The sequence below is a fragment of the Leptodactylus fuscus genome, chromosome 4 (assembly GCF_031893055.1).
Source record: "Leptodactylus fuscus isolate aLepFus1 chromosome 4, aLepFus1.hap2, whole genome shotgun sequence".
Lineage (NCBI taxonomy): Eukaryota > Metazoa > Chordata > Amphibia > Anura > Leptodactylidae > Leptodactylus > Leptodactylus fuscus.
The window spans coordinates 205,450,791-205,474,303 of NC_134268.1; the positions used below are offsets into that span (position 1 = coordinate 205,450,791).

The window sequence follows — 23,513 nt, forward strand, 5'->3', positions numbered from 1 at the left end:
ATTGTTGTTTATTATTATTATTATTATTATTATTATTATTATTATTATTATTTTTTATTATTTTTATTAGATTTTTTTTTTTCAATTTAGTATCAATGGTTGATGTAAAATGGCTACAAAGTTAGGACGCTTACTCTAGTACTAAAACTCAGTCTGATTTTACTGTGCAATTTTTTTTGCATTGTATCTTAATACTCAAGAATGTTTTTGAATGATGTTTTTGTATTTTGATATTTTGTAACCTACCTAAGGTTCTAAATGTTTCATAGGTTTGGATGTATTTTATGTGTAAGGCCACGTTCACAGTATTTTTTTCCATGCTTGATGCAGTGTTAAAATGACCTTTGACTGACTCGTTTTAGTAGTATTCTTTCCTTTTATACCTTAAGCCCCCTCCTCACCCCAGATATAAAAAATACATGGCAAAGCAGCTGCCAAGCTGCAATGTGTGACTATGGTGTTTTACACTAAGGTTTTCCCAGTCCTGTTACTAAGGCAGGACGCATCTCTGGATACCTGTGCACGCTTCTTCCCAAGAAGCCAGTGTTTACACTTGCCAAAGGCATGAGATTGGGGCTTAGTACATCGCTACAGGCACACAGGCATGGGCAACAAACCAAATCCTTCATAGACTCTCAGCACTGCATTAATATCAGCTGTTTGCTAACATTAATTTTCTTATTTACTCATCTCAGACACTTCATTAGACACATTTTTTTGGCCATGACGCCTGGCACTACACCACCGTACAACCCAAAAGGGAGAACAAGCTGAAGTGTGCGCTTTAAACCCTGCCAAGCCAGCAGATCATTATCTCCGTGCGGGTCCAGTCCGTGTTACAAGGCACGTTCTAGACCCTACAAAGTGCAATCCATCATCCTGTGCAGAGTTTCAGAAACCCTGATGGGATTTCATGGCATCCAAAGTGTCGATCCCCCTGTCATTGTAAGAGAAATCCTTTAACTCTTGGAGTGCCAAGAACTCCCCCTTTTTATATAAAACTTTTATTTTATTGTAGTGGGTTACTTTGTATCACTTCCTACGTAGCATAGCTTCAGTCTTCTAGATATAGTAGTAAGTTCTAGAACATGTTATTTTGTATGTACCAGACTTACGACCCGCTGTTTACCTTGCGGGGAACCTGTTTTGTGCTTTTGTTCTATATCCAGTGTTTTCACATTAGATTTTCATCTCTTATCCGTTGTGTAATTCTCCAAAACACTGCGAAGAACGGAGCGATGGGAGTTACGTGTATCAGAAGGTGGAAACCGATTTCACCCCATCTACGACGTCCGCCCATTTTATTTTAACACGCAACTTCAGCCGCCCTTTATTGGTTTATTATACAGCACTTTCTCTCCTTTTTTTTGGCCTTGTGCCTCGATTTGGCTGGAGGCAAGCAGTAATCCCCCATAAACACTTAATCTTTTGGGCCGTTTTGGTAATTGAGATAAAATAAATACATAACTATCGGAGCTATTTCTGCCGGGGCTCGGGCCGTTTTATCCCCTCTGCAAAAAGGAGAGTAGGGTTTTCTGTGAAAAACAACAAAAATTTTAGGTGGACCCTTTATGGAGCGGTGTATGGGGTAGAGATCCATGCTGACTTTGTAATTCTTATGGGATCCGAGTCATTGGCTGGAGATCTCAATAGCAGAACATTGAGATGAAGGAAGTTTACCATGACTTTTTTTTAATTAAAAATTTTAAATTCTGCATGAAGTTTTTGATTGTTTTGAATTTTTACAAGTGTATAAAAATCTTATAAGAATTTTTTTGTTTTTTTTTATCAGTGGCCCATAAAGGGTTAGTCTTAGTTTAGTGAACCTGTTCCATTTACACCAATGGTTAACCCTTGACCATGTAACAACCTAACAGATAGGGAATGAATTATTCTATAGAACTTTTTGTATTATTTATTTGTTTTGTTTTTTTTTTGTTTTTTTTAACACCGGCGCGTGTAATTTAATAGCGAGCCGTTGGCACTGACACAAGCCACGATGGCTCGACAGAGCGCGTGTACAAGCGCAGGTTCCCAATGCAAAAAAAAGCAGATTTCTTTTTAGCACCGCTAATGAAACCTGTCAGGAATAATAGGAAAGGAAATTGAGCGTGCGTTTTATTGGTACAGCTCATAGCACCTAGGTATACACTGTGTATCTGCTCCATTTGGCACAGGGAGTGTTACATTGTCTTCAGATATTCCTCATATATCCACCTTACTATACTCTTACACCATAAAGGAGTTTTTTTTTTTTTTTTTTTGCAAAAGCTTCTTACTCCTATACAAGAGGATAGCAGGAGGTATTCTGTAAGTTGTAGCCATAGTAAAGAGTAATAGTATGTCTCATGTCTCATTTAAATATTTAAGAAGATCCTTTAAAGGGGCTCTATCAGCAAAATCATGCTGATAGAGCCCCACATATGCGTGAATAGCCTTTAAAAAGGCTATTCAGGCACCGTAAATGTTATATTAAACTACCCCCCAGTTTTAAACTAAAACCCTAAAAAAGAATGTGATCTACTTACGGATCGTGCACGCTGGGCGGGCATTCAGGGTGTGTCTTCATCTTCGTCCACGCCTCTTCTTCCTCCGATGTCCTCCGGTCCCGTCTTCCTCCGGCGCTCGCGAGCGGACACTGATATAAAAAAATGGCCTGGGCGCTTGCGCAGTAGCATGCAGCTTCTACTACGGCTACTCCGCGGGCGCCCAGGCCATTTTTTTTATATCAGTGTCCGTTCGCGAGCGCCGGAGGAGAACGGGACCGGAGGACGTCAGAGGAAGAAGAGGCGGGGATGAAGAAGACGGCGCACCCTGAATGCCCGCCCAGCGTGCATGATGCGTAAGTACATCACATTCTTTTTTTAGGGTTTTATTTTAAAACGGAGGGGGGGGGGTAGTTTAATATAACATTTACGGTGCCTTTTTAAAGGCTATTCACGCATATGTGGGGCTCTTTCAGCATGATTTTGCTGATAGAGCCCCTTTAATAGTCCCACCATGGGGAAATTCAGCAACATAGATAATAGAGTAATATATTACAGGAGAGAACACATACAAGCTCATAGCAGATAGAGATATACTGGCAGTCATAGCAACTAGGAAGATAAAAGAAAGATTTCAGGATGATTTAGTTCTCTGTGCGGAGTGATCTCCACTTAGCCCGATGTAGATTATGTTGTCTGACCGCGGTTGGGTGGAAGGATCTCCGATAGCTCCTTCTCACACTTTGGGTGAAGCAGTTGGTCACCATTGCCCATCCTAACGTGTATTTTATTTAAAAATAATGCATTCTGTTCCCCCGCATTATAACAATTTTGGAGGTTTTTTTTCTTATAACCCTGAGTTGTACATATTCACATGAAAGTACTTTTTTCATAGCATAGTGTGCGCCCAAGGGTAACCAGTTTTCACAGATTCCTCCTGGACTTGAGTCTATTGAAGGATATGTCAAAATGGCCCGGACAACGGCGTGTTCTTTTATTTAAAAGATCTGTCACACAGGCCATATATATAAAAAAAACAACTGTTGTGTGAATAGATCCATTACTGCGTATGGGCAGGCTCTTAATACAACAGCTACACATGGCCTCCGGAGAACGCTGCTGTTATTCCTAATAGAAGTTTATAAACTGCCAAGTGGGTGTTACCGTTGGGGGCTTGTTCCTACACACTCAGTGTCCAATCAGGGCTGACGGGCTCAGAATGAGAGGGAGACACCTCTTTGCAAAGGGAATAGTAACACCTACTTGGCAAATTATTCATAATACTGATGCACCGCACAAAAGTGTAGCATATGCTGTTTTTGGATGTCCATCCATCAGCATTATATTTTTGTATCTGTTAAACCGATCGGCTTAATGGATGCTAAATATAGGATGTGAACAGCGCCCAAAGCTCTTATTAAGGTAAAGTTGGCCGGACCATCACCTCTCTACCTACATGCAGAGGGGAATGGAGGAGTGGGCACCTGGTATTTGTGGCAGTGGTTTATTCTTTTCTCCACCATGACCACACTTGCCCCGGATGAGCATGCATGTCTAGGGTAGTGTGGGAGTAATAGCTGTCAACCAGACCAAAGTTTGGCTGACCTCTGATGAAAGTTACTGTAAGGGGCCTTCCAAATTATTAAACAGCTTCTCATAAATGAATAGTATAGATGAATAACTTGAATAAACTTTTTATTATATACTTTTTACATAGAGAGTGAGGGAGAGTGATAGGATACCGGGAAAGATACTCAAATAACTGCATCTGCTATCTCTGCTACACTTTGTCAGGGAACTTTTTAAGGCCAAGGTCCCATGTAGCAGGCTGCAGCAAAAAAGCCCTGCGGAAAAATCCACAGTGGTCACACGTCACAGTTTCCGTAGGTATAATTCACATACTGTGTTTTTGGAAATTGCAGCATTTCCACTGCTTTTTTTTTTTGCAATTTTTGCAAATCCCACCCACTTTGCCGACACTATAAAATGCCATAGTTTTTGCTGTGGTCCTCTACACTATGACAAAACCCTGGTGTTTACGCCACGTGGGAATTCAGCTCAGTGACTTAACTAGGAATGTCGGGGCCCCGTGGTGAACTTTTGACATGGGGTCCCCCAAGAAACGTACATCGGCGTGCAGACTGTATGTGAACAAGAGGGTGACGTGGGGTGCAGCGTGTGTATCAGCAAGAAGGGGGAATGGGGGTGCAAGCTGTGTGCGAGCAAGAGGGTGGGGGGGGGGAGACTCCCCATTCCACCCACTCTTGCTCACCCACAGCCTGCACCACCCATTCCCCCTTCTTTGTCACACACAGCCTGCGCCCCCACGTCACCCTCTTTTCTCACACACAGCCTGCACGCCGATGTACCCCTCTTGCTCACACACAACCTACACCACCCATTCCCTCCTCTTGCTCACATAGGGGGGAAGCGGGGGTGCAGACTGTGAGCAAGAGGGGTAAATGGATGTGCAATGGGGGGCCAAAAAACACATCCATTTACCCCTCTTGCTCACAGTCTTCAACCCTATTATCTCCTCTTGCTCACAGACAGCCTTCAGTCCTTTCCCCCCATTGTACACTGACCTGTACACTCCGGTTAGCTCCGCTCACACACTACTCTGGTTCTGTCTTAGTAGGTTAAAGGTCCTTCAACGTCATGACAGAGGTCGTATAACCTACTAGGATAAATGCCGGCACAAGGTATTGGGGCTTGGGGACAGCAGACAGGAGATAGAAGTCTCTCCTGCCCACTGTCATCATGCAGGGGCCCGGACAGCAGGCGGCCTCTGCTTGGGTACAGTAGTGAATTGTGATTGCTGGCTTCACTACTGTTAAAAGATGGACTGTGGAGGAGGCAGCTCCTCTCTTCCCTATCTTCAGACAGCCCCCGGCGCTTCAGTAAATAGGGCCCATTACCTGTTGGAGATTCTCCAGCAGGTAACGTCCTTTTAAAAATAAAAAAAATCTGCATTGGTAGCAGCTGCTCCCGGGCCCGCTAATGTCCTGGGCCCTGTGGCAGCTACTACCTGGTAGTTATGCCCCTGATTCAGCCTAACACGGTTATGTTTTGAGAGAAACTCTAATAGTGCACAGAATGGGGCAATAATCAATAAACCGCCTCCTCCTCTCCCTCCCCTCTCCATAGACTGCATTGTGTTTGGTGAATACAGAGCAGATCTCTATATAAATAAACAGTCTGAGTGAAGATGAGGAGGAGGAGGAGAAGAGCTGCTGAATAAGTGTGTCCTTAATATGATATATTATAAAGTGTCTCCTATTCACCTGTACAATTCCAGGATTGAAGAAACATTACAAAAGTGTATCTTTCATCCATTGGTAAGGTTTTGGCTCGTACGGAAATCAAAGTGACAAATGTCCAATATCGATCAATTCTTATTAATAATTCCTGTAATAGAAATAACGCTCCTATCATGAAATAACATTTTATATATCTGATACCGCAGCCATAAGAAAACTCTATATAAGAGATGTATCAGTCCCCATATAAAGTGCGCGGCTGTAGTGTCACTCTTGTCATTCTGCCACCTGTATGTGGACGGATTGTAATATCCGACAAATGTTATTACGGCTAGTGATGGCAGCCGCTGGCTCGGATGTAATAAGATACAGTCTGCGAGTAGGGGGGGCGCTGAAAAATAGCAGGTCTGCTAAAGGGAAGAGGGTGTGTTCTTATATGTTGATATTGAATAAAGTGAGTTAACCTGCTGGTACACGGAATACACAGACGTAGCAGAGCTGTTTATTTGGTGTGACATTGTCTCGTGTGAACCGCATGTATGTTGTGTTATTTATTTGTAATATTTGCGCCATTGTTTTACCATGGTCGTAAATGGATGGAAGATGTGTTGTCAATGAAACACATGTCCCTACATGGTAAGTAAACTTAAAAGGAGTCACCCAATTGCCCCGCTCTACAAATAAATAGGTTAGGGTCCCCTAAATCAAACAGTGTTACCCTCTTGTGTCAAAGTTTTGTCAATTTGGAGCAATGACCATGACGCTTGCATATTGACAACAATGGTGCTGTATTGGAAAGAGCCTGCAATTCACAAGGCGAAAACACAGTAGGAGTTAGTAGAGGTTAACCTATCTATCTGCCGGGCTAGTGATATTCTGCCTTCTGATGACAGACTCCCTTTAGCACATCACAAATATATAAATTCAAGGGCCCAAGGAAAAGAACCTGCTTTTTAGGCGCAGTCAGTCAGTTATCTTATGTGTATGGGGGTGTCCGACAAGCTCCTCCGCAGATGAAGTTGGGGGGGGGGGAGGTATCAGAAATAGTGAATTCCAATGAACTCTCCTGGTTTTCAGTGGACATACACTATCATTCAGGAGGGTGCATGTGTATGGTGGGGGGAGCAGTCAATAGCCGTTGTCTGGCAGTTTAGTTGACGGAATAATGGTCTGTCTTGTCTGTAAAATCCAATTATTGTAGATCTTTCTTTTCTGATAAGCTGTTGTGATGCGTTGGACACTTTTCCTACCATATTGATAAACCATATTTAGACCAGTATGAAAACTGGTCCTATTGTCTCTTGGATTGGTATTTAAAGAGGACCTTTCATCAGATCGGGCACAGGCAATTCTATATACTGCTGGAAAGCTGACAGTGTGCTGAATTCAGCGCACTATCGGCTTTCCCGATCTGTGCCCCGGGAAAAGCGCTATACAGTGTGAGCGGGGAGGAACGCCCCCTCCCCTCCTGATAATACTCGTCTATGGGCGAGCACTGTGAGTAGAGGGAGGGAGCGTTCCTCCCCGCTCACACAGTACAGCGCGATAGGCGCTGCTGGGCAGAAGGACGTCCCTGGCTAACGGTCAGAAACGCCCTTCTGACTGTAAAGCGCTACGGTACCGGGACCGATAGCGCTTTACACCGGGTACAGATCGGGAAAGCCGATAGTGCACTGAATTCAGCGCACTGTCAGCTTTCCAGCAGTATATAGAACTGCCTGTGCCCAATCTGATGAAAGGTCCTCTTTAAATACCAATCCAAGAGACAACAGGACCAGTTTTCATACTGGTCTAAATATGGTTGGCCAGTGTTACTCATGGAAACCGAAAGGAAAACCTTCATTGTTTGCTGGTAAATTTTCTATATCGAAACAGTCTTTACTGCTACTAAGTTATTTTTCAGATTTTGACTTGCTTTAAAAAAATAAAATAAAAAACAAACAAAAAAAAAACTAAAAATTTTGCCATTATTTTCGAGGCTGATGTGTGTTGAGCGTGTCATGTTTGAGTTTCGGCCCCCCCCACTTGGCTCGGATCTCGCGTCTGTGTCCTCTCGGCCCCCATTTACATTCTTGTGTAGTGAAAGGCTTCTGTATAGCAGTGCCGTGTATTACAGTTGTGTGCCGCAGTCCGGGCTCATTACACTGAGTGTGCACTCTGCGAGCTGCTCCCCCCCCCCCCCCCCCATGTGCATTAACAATGTAAAGAATCCTGCCTCGCTCCTTTCCTGGGCATGTGGGTCACATTGTTGAACCCTATGAAAAAATAAAAAATAAAAAAAAAATTCCCCAAAACTGCAGCTCAGCCTCTCAGCAACGTGCACACCAATCTCTACCTGGAGGAGCTAAATAATCTTGAAAAGACCTTCCTGATAGGATAGCCTTCTCTTCTCCCTATCCTGTATCTCGGTTTTTAATTTAATTTTTTTTTACATTTTTTTCTTGCATTTATTGGCCCAGTGTGAACAATACTGAGCATTCACTTTGATTGTAGTCACCGAGTCTATACGAAGTAAAATCCTTTTACCTTGGGGAACTGTATCCATAAAAATATCAGTCACTGCTCGGCCTATTATACAAGCTATTTGGATGCCGTAAAACCTATAAAAAGTAGAGTTATTATTGGAAGACTCCGTTTTCTTTTTAATATTCATTTAGCAGGTTTGGTGAATGGATGCCTAAAAAAGGCCGCAAATGGAAATTACATAGAGGTGTATGTACAAAAGAAATTTTTTTATTTTTTTTTTAAAGATGGGCACAAAAACATTGCATACCAGACGTTTGTGGCCGTCCTTAAAAAATAAACAAATGTCTCTATTTTTTATATGTTTTTAATAACGCCCCCCATCCCCCTGTAGAGTACAGTCAGGGGGATGTTCCGCACAGGATAGTGTCTTCACTGGGCAGTAAGGGACGCCCCCTCTGACAGTACAGGGCTATGAACGAGTAGTGTCAGGAGGGGGCGATCCTCACAGCCCGGCTAGACTGTCAAGAACGCAATTCCGACAGTGGGCAGATATCTCCAGCCCCAGGGCACATAATGGGAATTCGGCACACTGTCTGCTTACTAGAGATACATAAAACTGCATGTGAAGAAAAACATGACCGGTCCTCTGTAACATCAGTAGTGTGACCCTGCCCTTGAGTATCATAGACGCAGTGATATTGTACCTTTCCTATCACCTTAGGTCCTGTCACCTCTCCTGAAATGTCTGTTTTAGTCAATAATTGGAATAATTCTGAAACATCTTTTCTTAAACCTGTGCATTGTCGTTCCAGTTTTTATTCCTCATAGAAAAGTAAGAATAAACTGACGACTGGGCATTACTTTTCACATTGTCAAGGGGGTGTGTCCCTACACAGTCTGATACCGGCGGCTTTGATTGGTGTCAGTTTGTATATGGACGCACCCCCAACTCATAACACGTAATTGTTCATTTCTTCATACATTTCTAGGAGAAATAACAGAGAAATGGTAGACTGTTGGTGTTATTGCCATGGAATTGGAAATTGTGTGCTGCATGTTGGTGGAATTGTTAAAGGGTTTGTGTCTGGAGTGGACAGCAATTTCTTAGTCTTAAGTTCCTCCAGGGATAGGCAATGAGCAGTGTTTATTGTGGCTTTCTTGTGCTAAAATCCTTTAAATAAGGCATATAGTATTGACAGCTGCTCTCTACTTCCTGCTCCTGTACCGCGCTCCTCTACTTCCTGCTCCTGTACCGCGCTGCTCTCTACTTCCTGCTCCTGTACCGCGCTGCTCTCTACTTCCTGCTCCTGTACCGCGCTGCTCTCTACTTCCTGCTCCTGTAGCATGCTGCTCTCTACTTCCTGCTCCTGTAGCATGCTGCTCTCTACTTCCTGCTACTGTAGCGCACTGCTCTCTACTTCCTGCTCCTGTACCGCGCTGCTCTCTACTTCCTGCTCCTGTACCGCGCTGCTCTCTACTTCCTGCTCCTGTAGTGTGCTGCTCTCTACTTTGTGCTCCTGTAGCGTGCTGCTCTCTACTTCCTGCTACTGTAGCACACTGCTTTCTACTTCCTGCTCCTGTACCACGCTGCTCTCTACTTCCTGCTCCTGTACCGCGCTGCTCTCTACTTTGTGCTCCTGTAGCATGCTGCTCTCTACTTCCTGCTCCTGTACCGCGCTGCTCTCTACTTTGTGCTCCTGTAGCGTGCTGCTCTCTACTTCCTGCTTCTGTAGTGTGCTGCTCTCTACTTCCTGCTCCTGTAGTGTGCTGCTCTCTACTTCCTGCTACTGTACCGCGCTGCTTTCTACTTCCTGCTCCTGTACCACGCTGCTCTCTACTTCCTGCTCCTGTACCGCGCTGCTCTCTACTTTGTGCTCCTGTAGCATGCTGCTCTCTACTTCCTGCTCCTGTAGCGCACTGCTTTCTACTTCCTGCTCCTGTACCGTGCTGCTCTCTACTTCCTGTTCCTGTAGCGTGCTGCTCTCTACTTCCTGCTCCTGTAGCGCACTGCTTTCTACTTCGTGCTTCTGTACCGCGCTGCTCTCTACTTCCTGCTCCTGTAGAGTGCTGCTCTCTACTTCCTGCTCCTGTAGCGAGCTGCTCTCTACTTCCTGCTCCTGTAGTGTGTTGCTCTCTACATCCTGCTCCTGTAGCAAGCTGCTCTCTACTTCGTGCTTCTGTACCGCGCTGCTCTCTACTTCCTGCTCCTGTAGTGTGCTGCTCTCTACTTTATGCTCCTGTAGCACGCTGCTCTCTACTTCCCGCTCCTGTACCTCGCTGCTCTCTACTTCCTGCTCCTGTACCGTGCTCCTCTACTTCCTGCTCCTGTAGCGTGCTGCTCTCTACTTCCTGCTCCTGTACCGCGCTGCTCTCTACTTCCTGCTCCTGTACCGCGCTGCTCTCTACTTCCTGCTCCTGTACCGCGCTGCTCTTTACTTCCTGTTTTTCCACAATTCACAGAACACAATCACTCGCCCAATCACAGGCTATAGTGGTAATCCTTGTCCATCAGTGATTGGCTGAGTGGGATTTCTAGTGTATTGAGATGGACAAGCAAGTAGAGAGCAATGGAGGGCCTGGAAAGTGTTAGAAGAGTAGCAGTGGGGGAATGGTGAAGCGAGCAATACTTTTTTTTTTTTTTTTTTTTTCCAACCATTCTGTCTTATTTTTTATTTTTTTAAATCTTGCTGGACAACCCTTTTGATATTCATTACTGTTGTTGTTGTTTTTTTTTTTTCTCCTGGTCTATTATATGATCTTTTTATATATTTTTTTTAATTTTTTTTTTACACCCCATTACACTGCATTTTTACCCAGCACACTGCATACATTTCATTACTAGGTTATGCTACAATTTATTTATTTTTAAATGATTTCTGTTATTTTTTTTTTTCAGCCTCTGTTCCAAAAGTGGGTTTTAATGGAAGCTATCTTCTTTTAAAACTGACAGTTGTGCGGGCCATGATGTTCATTGATAGTAAAATCAATGGGGAATTGATTGTACGGATTAATCCTTGGAGACGTTTGCAGGGAGCAGCCGACATTGTTGAGTAAAGTGCTCTCTTAAGCATCTAATGCATTAAATGTATACCGGGTTAACCCCCGCATGGCCAAAACCCACTTTAAAAACTGATGAGTGTGGCCGACCCCAAAACCTCATTCCGTAAAGTCAGGCTTTATTTTTTTTTTTCTCTAAAATGTGTTTGTATATTTTTACTTTTTTTTTTTTTCTTCCTTTTTGCCAACTAGCAATTAAATTTTCTCGTCTGCTCAAAAAATAAAAACATTTAGAATTGGAATCCATAAATTTTTTTTAAATTTTTTTTTTATTCCCCCTTCTTGCCGTTCTCTCCTCCCTCTCCAGCTCTCTCCAAATAACACTAGGTATCAATTTAATAATAAGTATGGAAGTAGCAACTGCATTTGTTGGTTTTAAATTGATTTACATGTCAAGACTGGCAGTTTAGCAGCTGCGCTATTATTCCTGGATTGGTCAATTTACTTGAGAAAAACCTACTACGGAGTCCTAGTGACCTGCATGACAATATAGGCCCTATTTCTATTCCTGTAATTAGGCTTGCCACTAACTCGGAATATTTTTAATTAAAATATTTTGGTCAATGTGTTGCTCCAAATTAGGCCTTTCAAAGCTGATTTTAATTCTTGGCAGAATGTGATCAGAATCCCCAATGACGGCGGCTGGATGGGAGGGTAACAGGTTGGAGTTCTTTAAATTAAAACTAAAAAATTTACTTTTTTTTTTTTTTTCTTCATTCCTTATTGATACATCTGTGCGATGTAGGTAAACTTGTTCCTCCAGATGTGCATCACATTATTGTGTGTGTGAATAAGAAAAAAAACAAACATACATCATATTTACAGATTTTTTAAATTATTATTATTATTATTATTATTTTTGTTATTCTATTTTAAAATTTTATCAAATTTTTTTTTTCAAGTTAAAGGGATTTCCTTTGACTAAACCATAGAGTTCAAGCCTTAATTTACACGACCGTTTTGTTGTCGAGGGGCGGCCATTTTCACAGATCCCTCATACATTACATTGTATAGAGGGATCTGTGAAGAAGGATAATAATAGAGCATGGCCTATATTTTGATGGTCTCCAACAACAGACTGTCAAAATGTCGGTCAGGTAAATGACCCCCATTCAGCGACAATGAAATTAAGGTGGCCATGTGAATTATTAAAATATATGTATATAATATTAATTTATTAATTTGAGATATATATATATATATATTTTATGCGAAAAACTTGAGAGTCTTCAGTAGTTGAAAGTATCAACTACTGAAGACTCAAGTTATATGTTTTTATATTTCCTACCCACTGGCTGACACGGTACAAAAACAATCATTTTCCATATGTATATACCGTACCCGCATTACCTGCGACTTCATCCGCGCCGCCCTCACTCCCTGCGCCAATCACCACTTACACAGGCCCACACTCCCCCGCGCACACGTCTGCCTTCCCTGCACATGTGCGGCATCGCCGAGCCAGTTTCCTCACCGTACCGCACCGAAGCCTGCCACTCCCATCCAGACACGGCATCCGGTACCTGGCTGCGGCACGCGACAACGTTCCCCACCAGTGCTACACATACCAACTCCCCTGGGTGACCTCACTACCTATTTTGACGGTCGCTGTGTTGATTTGGGGTGAGTGACCCACTTTTAGAGTAGCCTATGTTTCCTTCCTGACCAATATGTAGTCCTGTGTGAAAATTCTGAAAATCCGTTCAGCCGTTTGGCTGTGATTGAGGAGCAAACATCCAAACCCACAATCATCCAAACCCACAAACTTTCACATTTATAATATTTGTAGGATAGGAAATATATATATATATATATATATATATATATATATATATATATATATATATATATATATATATATATTTATTTGTTTTTATTATTATTTTTACAACTGTTATGTAAATATAGACTACGTCCCGGATAAACCCCCACGTTGCAGAAAAGCAGCGTTTTGTGAAAACACCCTAGGGGGAAAAAAAAAGCGTTTGAATGTGGTTTCAGTTAATCTCATCCACATATTACAGGGGGAAATTTAAAAAAAAAAAAACATAGAAAAGCTTCTCTTTTATTTTTTAAAAACATTTTTTTAATTAACAACAAAAAAACAAATCTTGGTTGTGGCTACTAAACCCTAAATTGCATCAACCGTAAAAGGGCTTATATCTTCAGAATACCTGAACAGATTTAGAGATACAAAACCCTAAAATGCTCAGGGTGATGGCGCCGATCACATGATGTAGGTCATTGTACTTTTCTGGTCTGGTGACAGGTTACCAAGGGAAATGGTAAAACCTGGTTGTCAATTTGTACAAATCCATGAGGATTAGCAGAGGAACAGTTTATTGCAGAATTGAAGTAGAAATGCTAACACTTGGTACAGGACTGAATATAGGTAACACTGTCTCATGTATATCATTGTACATCTGCACATGTTTTCCATTTGTGTTCGCCTCTAGTGCCGCTTTGGAGGGGGTTGGAGGAGCTTGGCATTTTCTTTCCATGACACAGCAGCAGCATTTTATTCACCTTGTAGATGATAATGATTATAATAAGCCCTGCCAATTGTGCGCCATCCTCCTGCAATTACAGCGCTCGCGCCCCTGACCAGGTCCTCCAGGTCTAAAAGCATTTTGAAGGTGAAATTTTCCACATTTTAAAGGCCTGCGTTATACCATGTGACAATACAGTGGTGTGTATACACTTCATTCATTGTATGGAAGAGACCGCTGAACCATCAGTCACTGGTGTTAATTAAATGAATTAAAAAATTAATTCATCATTTCAAAGAAACTGACCAGACATTTCTTAAAATCGTGAAATTGATGTCTCTGGCTGCCATTTTTGGGAGGCCGCTCTTGCTCTTGTAGTTCAATACAGGAGCGTTCTGCGCAGGCGTCGGAGGTTGGACCGACACGGAAGACAGAAGAGGCGGGGTTACAGCTGAAGATGGAGGCGTCGCTGGAGAGAGCTCTCTGGCAGCAGTGGGGACGCCCCCATTGCTGTTTAAGCACCTGGGCCCGCCCCCATTGCTGCGGAGAACTCATTTGCATACCGATTAAAACCGGTATTTCTAAGGAACGGCGCCGCAAAGACCACGTCTAAAGGTAAGATACAAATAGCCTTTCTAAAGGCTATTCCGACATCTAAAGCAAAAAAAAAAGCGATTTAGTGGTAGAATCCCTTTAAGACCACACATACCCAAAAATGCTAAAAGGTGCCTGTCTATGAGGGGTTAAAACAATTGTCTAAAAAAAGCTGCATGTATAATTCAGCGGCCATGATAGTTGATGGCGGATTCCTTGTCCATTTAGTTATTTTTTTTCAGGAATTTCATATATTAGTGGCAAAAAAAATTAAAATAAATTTATATCGCTCTTTATTAGAGATGAGCGAACACTAAAATGTTCGAGGTTCGAAATTCGATTCGAACAGCCGCTCAATGTTCGTGTGTTCGAACGGGTTTCGAACCCCATTATAATCTATGGGGAACAGATACTCGTTAAGGGGGAAACCCAAATCCGTGTCTGGAGGGTCACCAAGTCCACTATGACACTCCAGGAAATGATGCCAACACCTCTGGAATGACACTGGGACAGCAGGGGAAGCATGTCTGGGGGCATCTAACACACCAAAGACCCTCTATTACCCCAACATCACTGCCTAACAACTACACACTTTCCACATTCAAAAAAACCTCTATCAAAGTGGGAAAATACCTGGAAACCTTCTTTACTCCCCAAATGGATGGACACAAACCCCAATTTAAGCTCAACAAACAGTAACAACCACCCCTTTAAATCACGTTCCCCATGACAACCACAAATGGAATAGGCAATGGGAATTCCAAAAGCCCTCACCCTTAACTGTCATTTTGAGTGTGTGTGTGTGTGTGTGTGTGTGTGTGTGTGTGTGTGTGTGTGTGTGTGTGAGATGTGGTAAGACCTTCCAAAATTCACTTTTCTAGCCCTTAACATGAGCCCTTCCAAACAAAGTTACAGGACCTTAAGCTGAGCTACCAGCAGAGAATGAGGCCCTTGGCATGAGTAGAGCCTTGCACCAGCAGTGTTTTTGGCACTTAGGGTGAGTTGAGCCTTGTACCAGCGTGTGTCCCTTAACATCAGGCGGGCCCTAAGTTCTGCGCTTTGCACAAAAGTTCCACATTAACTAGGCTGAATGGTACAAAGATTAGTAGGCCCGAGAACCAGGAACAGGTCTTGCAATGGCTGTCGGATAACGCTTAAAGCACATTGTCCACCAGCCAGTCAGCCTCTACCTCCTCTTACCCAACAGTCTTGTCCTCCTTCCACCCAAAATTCCCAATCTTCCCAGAACAATAACCCCAACTGTCCCTGCTCCCCAGAGCTGTTCTCCCTTCCTTTGACTGTACTGCAACCTGCCCCTCCATTTCGCGATTCCACGGACCTAACAGACGAGTATCTGTGTCCAGATGCTCAAACACTAGAGTCTCCTCCATCTCCGGTCGATTTGGTGGCGGATGACCAGCAACCCACCCTCATTGACGACGATGAGATGCAGTTGCTGTCAGGGCAGCCAGTTGACATGCGCATTGTGCAGGAGGAGGAGGCGAGACAGGAGTTGGAAGAGGAGGTGGTGGACGACGAGGACACCGACCCAACCTGGACAAGGCGGATGTCAAGCTGGGAAAGTAGTGTGGATGTTGAGGCAGGTGCAGCACCAAAAAGGGTAGCTAGAGGCAGAGGTCAACAGCTTCGCTGAAGCCAGGCCAGACCCGGAATGTCCGAAGATGTTCCCTTTTGTACCCAGCCCAGAAAAACTCCCCCATCGAGGGCACGTTTCTTGAAGGTGTAGAGTTTTTTTCAAGGAATGCGCCGAGGACAGATATAGTGTCGTCTACACAATTTGCCTCTCGAAATCGAGTAGGGGCCCTGAGAAGAGCAACCTGTCCACCACTTCAATGCACTGTCATTTGGAATCCAAGCAATGGAATCAGTGGCAGGCAGCAACGGCAGGACAAACGTCGCCCGCCGTTCATGCCACTGCCTCTGCTCACAGTGCTGGCGATGCACTCCAGAGGACGAGCCAGGACATCACTTCATCTGCCTCCGCCACTTTGTTGACTTCTCCCTCATCCTCCCCTGTTTCTGTCTTATCTCCTTCTCCTGCACCATCAAAGGCACCATCAGGCGCTTCTTTACAACAACCCACCATCTCTCAGACATTGGAGCGCCGGCAGAAATACACCGCTAACCACCCACCCACGCAAGCCTAGAACGCCAACATCGCTAAACTGCTGGCCCAGGAGAGGTTGGCGTTCCGGCTTGTTGAAACTCCCGCCTTCCCGGACCTGATGGCAACTGTGGCACCTCACTATGCCGTCCCTAGCCGTCTCAACTTCTCCAGGTGTGGCGTCCCCGCCTTGCACCAGCACGTGTCACTCAACATCAGGTGAGCCCTTAGTTCCGCGCTTTGCTGCAAGGTCCACTTGACCACCGACACTTGGACAAGCGCCTGTGGTCAGGGATGCTGCTTATCTTTAAGGACAGGCAGGGTGAATGTGGTGGAGTCTGGTCCCGGGGTGCAAACTGAGGTACCCTATCTCCTCTCCCAGGCCAAAATTCATGGCAGGAGTAGACTGAAACCCTACGACGCTGCAACCTCCACCACAGCTACTAGCAGCAAACGCTAAAACACTGGTGTGGGGAGACGTCAGCAGGCGGTGCTGAAGCTCATCAGCTTGGGGGACAGACAGCACAGTGCCTCCAAGGTCAGGGATGCCATCCTGGCTGAGATGGCATTTTTTTTTCCCTGCTACACCTGGGGCCTGGCATTTTTACGCCTGTGATAATGGCTGGAACCTGGTAGCGGCTCTGGAGCTTGCCAGCCTCCAACACGTTCCATGTTTGGCCCACGTCTAACCTAGTGGTGCAAAGTTTTTTGAAAACATACCCAAATGTACCGAAGCTACTGTTGAAAATGCGGCGCTTGTGCGCCCACTTTTGCAAGTGCACAGGAGTCGCTGCTAGCCTAAAAACACTCTAGCAAGGCCTACATCTGTCCAAACACAGGCTGTTGTCCGTCATTCACACACGCTGAAACCCTACAATACCATATCTTGAGCAGGGTGTGTGAGCTGCACAGACCTTTGATGGAGTTCCATCTACAAAACCCAAGGGTTCCTCAAAGTCAGCTCCCAAAGTTTCTGCACCATGAGTTTCCAGGGGTGGCAGAGTTATGGCTAGGGGCAGAGGCATGGATAGGGATGATGTCTAGGGGCAAAAGCAGTGTGGATGTGGAGGCAAGCTAAGCAGGAAAAACTGGGGGTACAAGCTAAGGCATGGACTGGGGTGATGTCTAGGGGCAAAAGCAGTGTGGATGTGGAGGCAAGCTAAGCAGGAAAAACTGGGGGTACAAGCTAAGGCATGGACTGGGGTGATGTCTAGGGGCAAAAGCAGTGTGGATGTGGAGGCAAGCTAAGCAGGAAAAACTGGGGGTACAAGCTAAGGCATGGACTGGGGTGATGTCTAGGGGCAAAAGCAGTGTGGATGTGGAGGCAAGCAAAGCAGGGAAAATGGTGGCTAGAGGCAAAGGGATGTCCATAGGCAGCAAGGGCAAAGATGCAAAACTCTCCCCTGTTTCAAGAATTTTCCTGACTTGTCTCCCCACAAAACATTCCTGGGAGGAGGGCTGAAACACCACCCTCCTCCTCCTCCGCTGTTAGATTGACCCCAGCTACGAGCTGAAAACGCTGCAACACTGGTGTGGGGAGACGTCAGCAGGCTGGGCTGAAGCTCATCAGCTTGGGAGACGGACAGCACACTGCCTCTGAGGTCAGGGATGCCATCCTGGATGAGATGGCAATTTGTTTATCCCCGCTGCCCCTGGGGCCAGGCTTTTTTGTCTTGTTGGAGGGCTCTGGAGCTTGCCAGCCTCCAACACGTTCCATGCCTGGCCCACGTGTTCAATGTAGTGGTGCAATGATTTTTAAAAACATACCCCAAATTAGCTGAGCTAAGGGTGAAAGTGCGGCACTTGGACACCCACTTTCCCAAGTCTACAGTACCTGGAGCTAGCCGCAATACACTCCAGCAAGGCCTACATCTGCCTGAAGCACCTACTGTTGTGCGAGGTCACCACACGCTCTAACCCTAGATACCGTATGTTCAGCAGGGTGTGTGAGCAGCAGAGACCTTTGATGGAGTACCAGCTACAAAACCCAAGGGTTCCTCAGAGTCAGCTCCCTCACTTTCTGCACCATGAGTTTCCATGGGTGGCAGACTTATGGCTAGAGGCACAGGCATGGATAGGGGTGATGTGTAGGGGCAAAAGCAGTGTGGATGTGGAGGCAAGCTAAGCAGCAAAAACTGGGGGTACAAGCAGCCGGTGGCATCATCACTGACAAGCACAGCTGTCTGTCAGCTGACAGGCTGACTTTCACCAAAATGAACAGACAATGGATAGACTCATCATATACATGTCAGTTACATGACAAATTTAGTGCAATTTGCAAGTCCAAGATGGGTTGGAGATCTGCGGAGAGGAATCTCACCACCTCTTGCGGGTGCCATCATTTGGAAGGCAAGCCCTGGGCTCAGTGGGTGAGAGCAAGCGCAGGATAATCGCCGTTTGGCCTGGCGGCCACTGCCTCTCCCACTGTTGACAGGGCTGGCGCTGCAGTCCAGACCAGCAGCCAGGACACCTCCACATCTGCCTCTGACACTTTGGGGAGTTCATCCTTATCCTCACCTTTTCCTGCCATTTCTCCTTTTGCCCGCGCCATCATGCGCCTCTTCCCAGCAACTCCCCATCTCCCAAGCCTTTCATTTCATGCTAAAGTACAGCGCAACCCACCCACATGCCCAAGGCTTCAACGGCCTCATCTCAAGAAATCTGGCCCAGGAGATGTTGGAATCCCGGCTGGGGGACACTCTGCCCTTTTTGGGCAGAGTGTCTACTGCGCCACCGCACTGTGCCGTCCACACCAGCACTTTCCCCCAAACATGAGGCGGTCCCTAAATTCAGCGCTTAGCCCTAAAGTTCCATGTGACCAGTTACGAATGGACAAGTGCATGCGGACAGGGACGCTACCTTTCAATTTGGGCACAGTGGTTGAATGTAGTTGAGGCGTGGACCGGGTCGCAAAATGTGGTGGCCTGACTTGTCTCCCCACACAACATTCCTGGGAGGAGGGCTGAAACACCACCCTCCTCCGCTGTTAAATTGACCCCAGCTACGAGCTGGAAACGCTGCAACACTGGTGTGGGGAGACGTCAGCGGGCCGTGCTGAAGCTCATCAGCTTGGGGGCCAGACAGCACACTGCCTACAAAGTGAGTCATGCCATCCTCGATGAGACGGCAATGTGGTTTTTGCCACTGCACCTGGGCCCAGGCATGTTGTCATGTGTGATAATGGCCGTAACCTGGGATTGGCTCTGTAGCTTGGCAGCCTGCAACATATTCCATGCCTGGGCCACGTTTTTAACTCATTGCTGCTAATCATTTTAAAAAGGTACCCCAATGTTCCTGAGCTACTGGTGAAAGTGTGGCGCTTGTGCGGATAGTTTTTAAAGTCTATAGTTGCCGCTGCTAGCCTCTATGCACTCCTACAACGCCTGTACCTGCTGGAACAACGGCTGTTGTGCGACGTCTCCACACTGCTGGCACTAAACATATCATGTGTTGAGCAGAGTGTGTGAGCAGCACAGACCTTTGATGTAGTTCCAACTCCAAAACCCTCGGGTTCGTCAAAGTCAACTCCCTCAGTTGCTCAACCATGAGTGGCAGACTTATGTGAAATCCCATCCCATCCATTGCACTGGACACGAAACATTAGCATGCGCTCAGCACAACTTCGGATATGGCAGCTGCGTTAAGCAGGGTGCAGGGTACAACACAGACCAGGCCCGAGCACCAGGAACAGGTGTTAGAAATACTGCAGCATCCGCCATTTCCTTCCAATTTTGGGGTTTTGGACCCGCCACCGACTTGTCTGGACCTAAGTGGGGATCATGAGACACAGTTGCCATCAGGGCAAGCTGTGGTCATGTGCGGTTTGCAGTAAGGGGCCAGTGCGCAATTGGAAGAGGAGTTGGTGGATGACGAGGCCACCGACCCCACATGGACAGGGGTGATGTCTAGGGGCTAAAGCAGTGTAGATGTAGAGGGAAGCTAAATCAACAAAAAACCTGGGTAGAAGCAAAGGCATAAACTGGGGTGATGTTTAGGGGCTAAAGCAGTGTAGATGTGGAGGGAAGCTAATTCAACAAAAAAAAAACAGGGTAGAAGCAAAGGCATAAACTGGGGTGATGTTTAGGGGCTAAAGCAGTGTAGATGTGGAGGGAAGCTAATTCAACAAAAAAACAGGGTAGAAACAAAGGCATAAACTGGGGTGATGTTTAGGGGTGAAAGCAGTGTAGATGTGGAGGGAAGCTAAGCAGCAAAAACAGTGGGTAGAAGCAAAGGCATGCAAAACTCTACCCTGTTGGAAGACTTATTCCTAGGTCTGGAACACGTTAATGGCCCCCCTGGACAAATTACTGCCACTCAGGGGCCTAGTGTCACCAGGAGGGACAAGTATAGGCGCATGTTGTGGGAATACCTGGCCGACACCAGCTCTGTCCTCTCCGATCCCTCTGTGCTCTACAGCCTACACTTATTTTCTCATCTTTTTTTCTGCACTGCACATCTCTTGCCTGCTTCCTTTGGGATCTTACAAGTGGTGGTCCACTTCCAAAGATGGTAATTTCACTAGACAGTGTAACGGGAGTAGCTGAGGGATCGCTGTCTTAACCACTTTTTGGCACAAAATTAACTTCCAAAGCCAAATATGGTGCAAGTATATGATGCAAGGACACCTACACACCTATCTCTGACACATTGGGGAGTTCACCCTCATGCGCCCTTTTGGCCTGCACCATCATGCGCCTCTTCCCAGCCACTCCACATTTCCCAAGCTTTTCATTGCAGGCAGAAGTACAACACAACCCACCCCCATGCCCAAGCCTTTAACAGCCTCATCGATAAACTGCTGGCCCTGGAGATGTTGGTGTTTGTTTATGCTTCTGGAGACCCAGGCCTTCCGTCAGCAGATGGCAGCTGGGGCACCTCCCTATGCTGGGCCTAGCCGTTACTACTTCTCTTGGTGTGCTGTCCCTGCCTTGCGCCTGCATGTGTCCCATAACATCAGTTGGGCCCAGAGCTCTGCGCTTTGCTGCAAGGTCCACTTGACCACCGACACATGGACAAGCGCCTGTGGTCAGGGATGCTGCAGTGCTTATCTTTAATGACAGGCAGGGTGAATGTGGTGGAGTCTGTTCCCCGGGTGCAAACTGGGGTGGCCTATCTCCTCTCCCAGGCCAAAATTCATGGCAGGAGTAGACTGAAACCCTACGATGCTGCAACCTCCACCCCAGCTACTAGCGGAAAACACTGTAACACTGGCATGGGGAGATGTCAGCAGGCCGTGCTGAAACTGATCAGCTTGGGGGACAGACAGCACAGTGCCTCCGAGGTCAGGGATGCCATCCTGGCTGAGATGGCATTTTTTTTTCCCTGCTACACCTGGGGCCTGGCATTTTTGCGCCTGTGATAATGGCTGGAACCTGGTAGCAGATCTGGAGCTTGCCAGACTCAAACACGGTCCACGCATGGCCCACGTTTTTCAACTTGTTGGTGCCATGTTTCTTTGAAACCTACACCATTGTGCCTGATATACAGGTCAAAGTGGGGCCATTTTCATAAGTGAGAACTAGCCTCTGCTAGGCAGAAAACATTCAGAGCACATTCCTCTCATCTTCGCACCGTTGGCTGGCGGAGGAAGACGAGGGGGTTGGAGTGGCATCTGATGTCCCTGTCCCACACGAGGCTAGAGGGTGCACTTCAGTGCATCCCATTGCTTCACCACAAATGGTGTGAAGGGGAGTGGAAAATGGAGGAAATGGAGAGTGACCCTTACAGTTGGGGCCAGCAAAGGCATGCCAAGTAACACACTGGCACACATGGCTGACTTCATCTTGGGTTGCTTTTCAACACATATTTCACATCATGAAGAACAAATAATACTGGATTTTTACAAGCCTCGAACCCCGGTCTAGGTCTAATGTCTGTTCCTTTCTTATATTAGGGGAGAGGGAAAAAAAATTACTTCAGTGATACGTTTAGCGTACATAGACTGACTATTAATGTGCATCCCACTTAGTGTTGTTAGGGTTACACACCGTCACAACCTGGCTAAAGCTTCTATAGCTGTTAATAAAGTCAACATAACTTTACGGTATCCAAAAAGACAGCTGGTACCGACAGAGAGCAAGACAAATGTCAACCAAAGCTGTGAGCTCTGAACACCCACAGTGACTTTGGCGTCATCATTATAAGGGAGCGGGTGGTAATAAATAACTTGGCAGTGCCTAAAACCCAAAAAGCTTATACAACTATATTTACATTAAGATACACAAATGACACTTTTCAGTAGCATGTCATGAGACAAGCTGATAAGCTCTTCCTTTGTGCAGTGCTATTTGAAAGTTAAACGCTGCCTTTATTTTAATTCTGGAGAAGGTGCAGACATTAGATTTAGAACATGTTGTCTTCATTGTCCAAATCCTCTATATAGGTAACGTGTTTTTCGGGCCGAGCTGTCTGGGAACGAGCTGGTGCAGCACTGACAACCTGGGTGAATATGGCAAGAGCCTGAGATGTAGGGTGAATGAATCCCCAAATTATTTGTTGAATTCTCAGTCAGACAATGGCACTATCTACCAGTAGCAAAAATTGTGGGTGCACGTAACCCCAATATATTCTTTGAATTCCCAGTCAGACAATGGCACTGTATAGCAGTAGCAAAAATTGTGGGTGCACATAACCCCAATATATTCTTTGAATTCCCAGTGAGACAATGGCACTGTATAACAGTAGCAAAAATTGTGGGTGCACGTAACCCCCATATATTCTTTGAATTCCCAGTCAGACAATGGCACTATATACCAGTAGCAAAAATTGTGGGTGCACGTAACCCCAATATATTCTTTGAATTCCCAGTGAGACAATGGCACTGTATAGCAGTAGCAAAAATTGTGGGTGCACGTAACCCCCATATATTCTTTGAATTCCCAGTCAGACAATGGCACTATATACCAGTAGCAAAAATTGTGGGTGCACGTAACCCCAATATATTCTTTGAATTCCCAGTCAGACAATGGCACTATATACCAGTAGCAAAAATAGTGGGTGTATATAGCCCCAATTCTATTGCTAGGGGACTTGCAGG

The 23,513-nt window shown here is 45.6% G+C and overlaps 1 protein-coding gene across 1 annotated transcript in view; it reads left to right on the top strand.

The window, feature by feature from the left end:
• Window positions 1-23,513, top strand: part of DNAJC1 (DnaJ heat shock protein family (Hsp40) member C1) — a 97,398-nt gene that overhangs the window by 23,319 nt on the left and 50,566 nt on the right. The window lies entirely within an intron of this gene.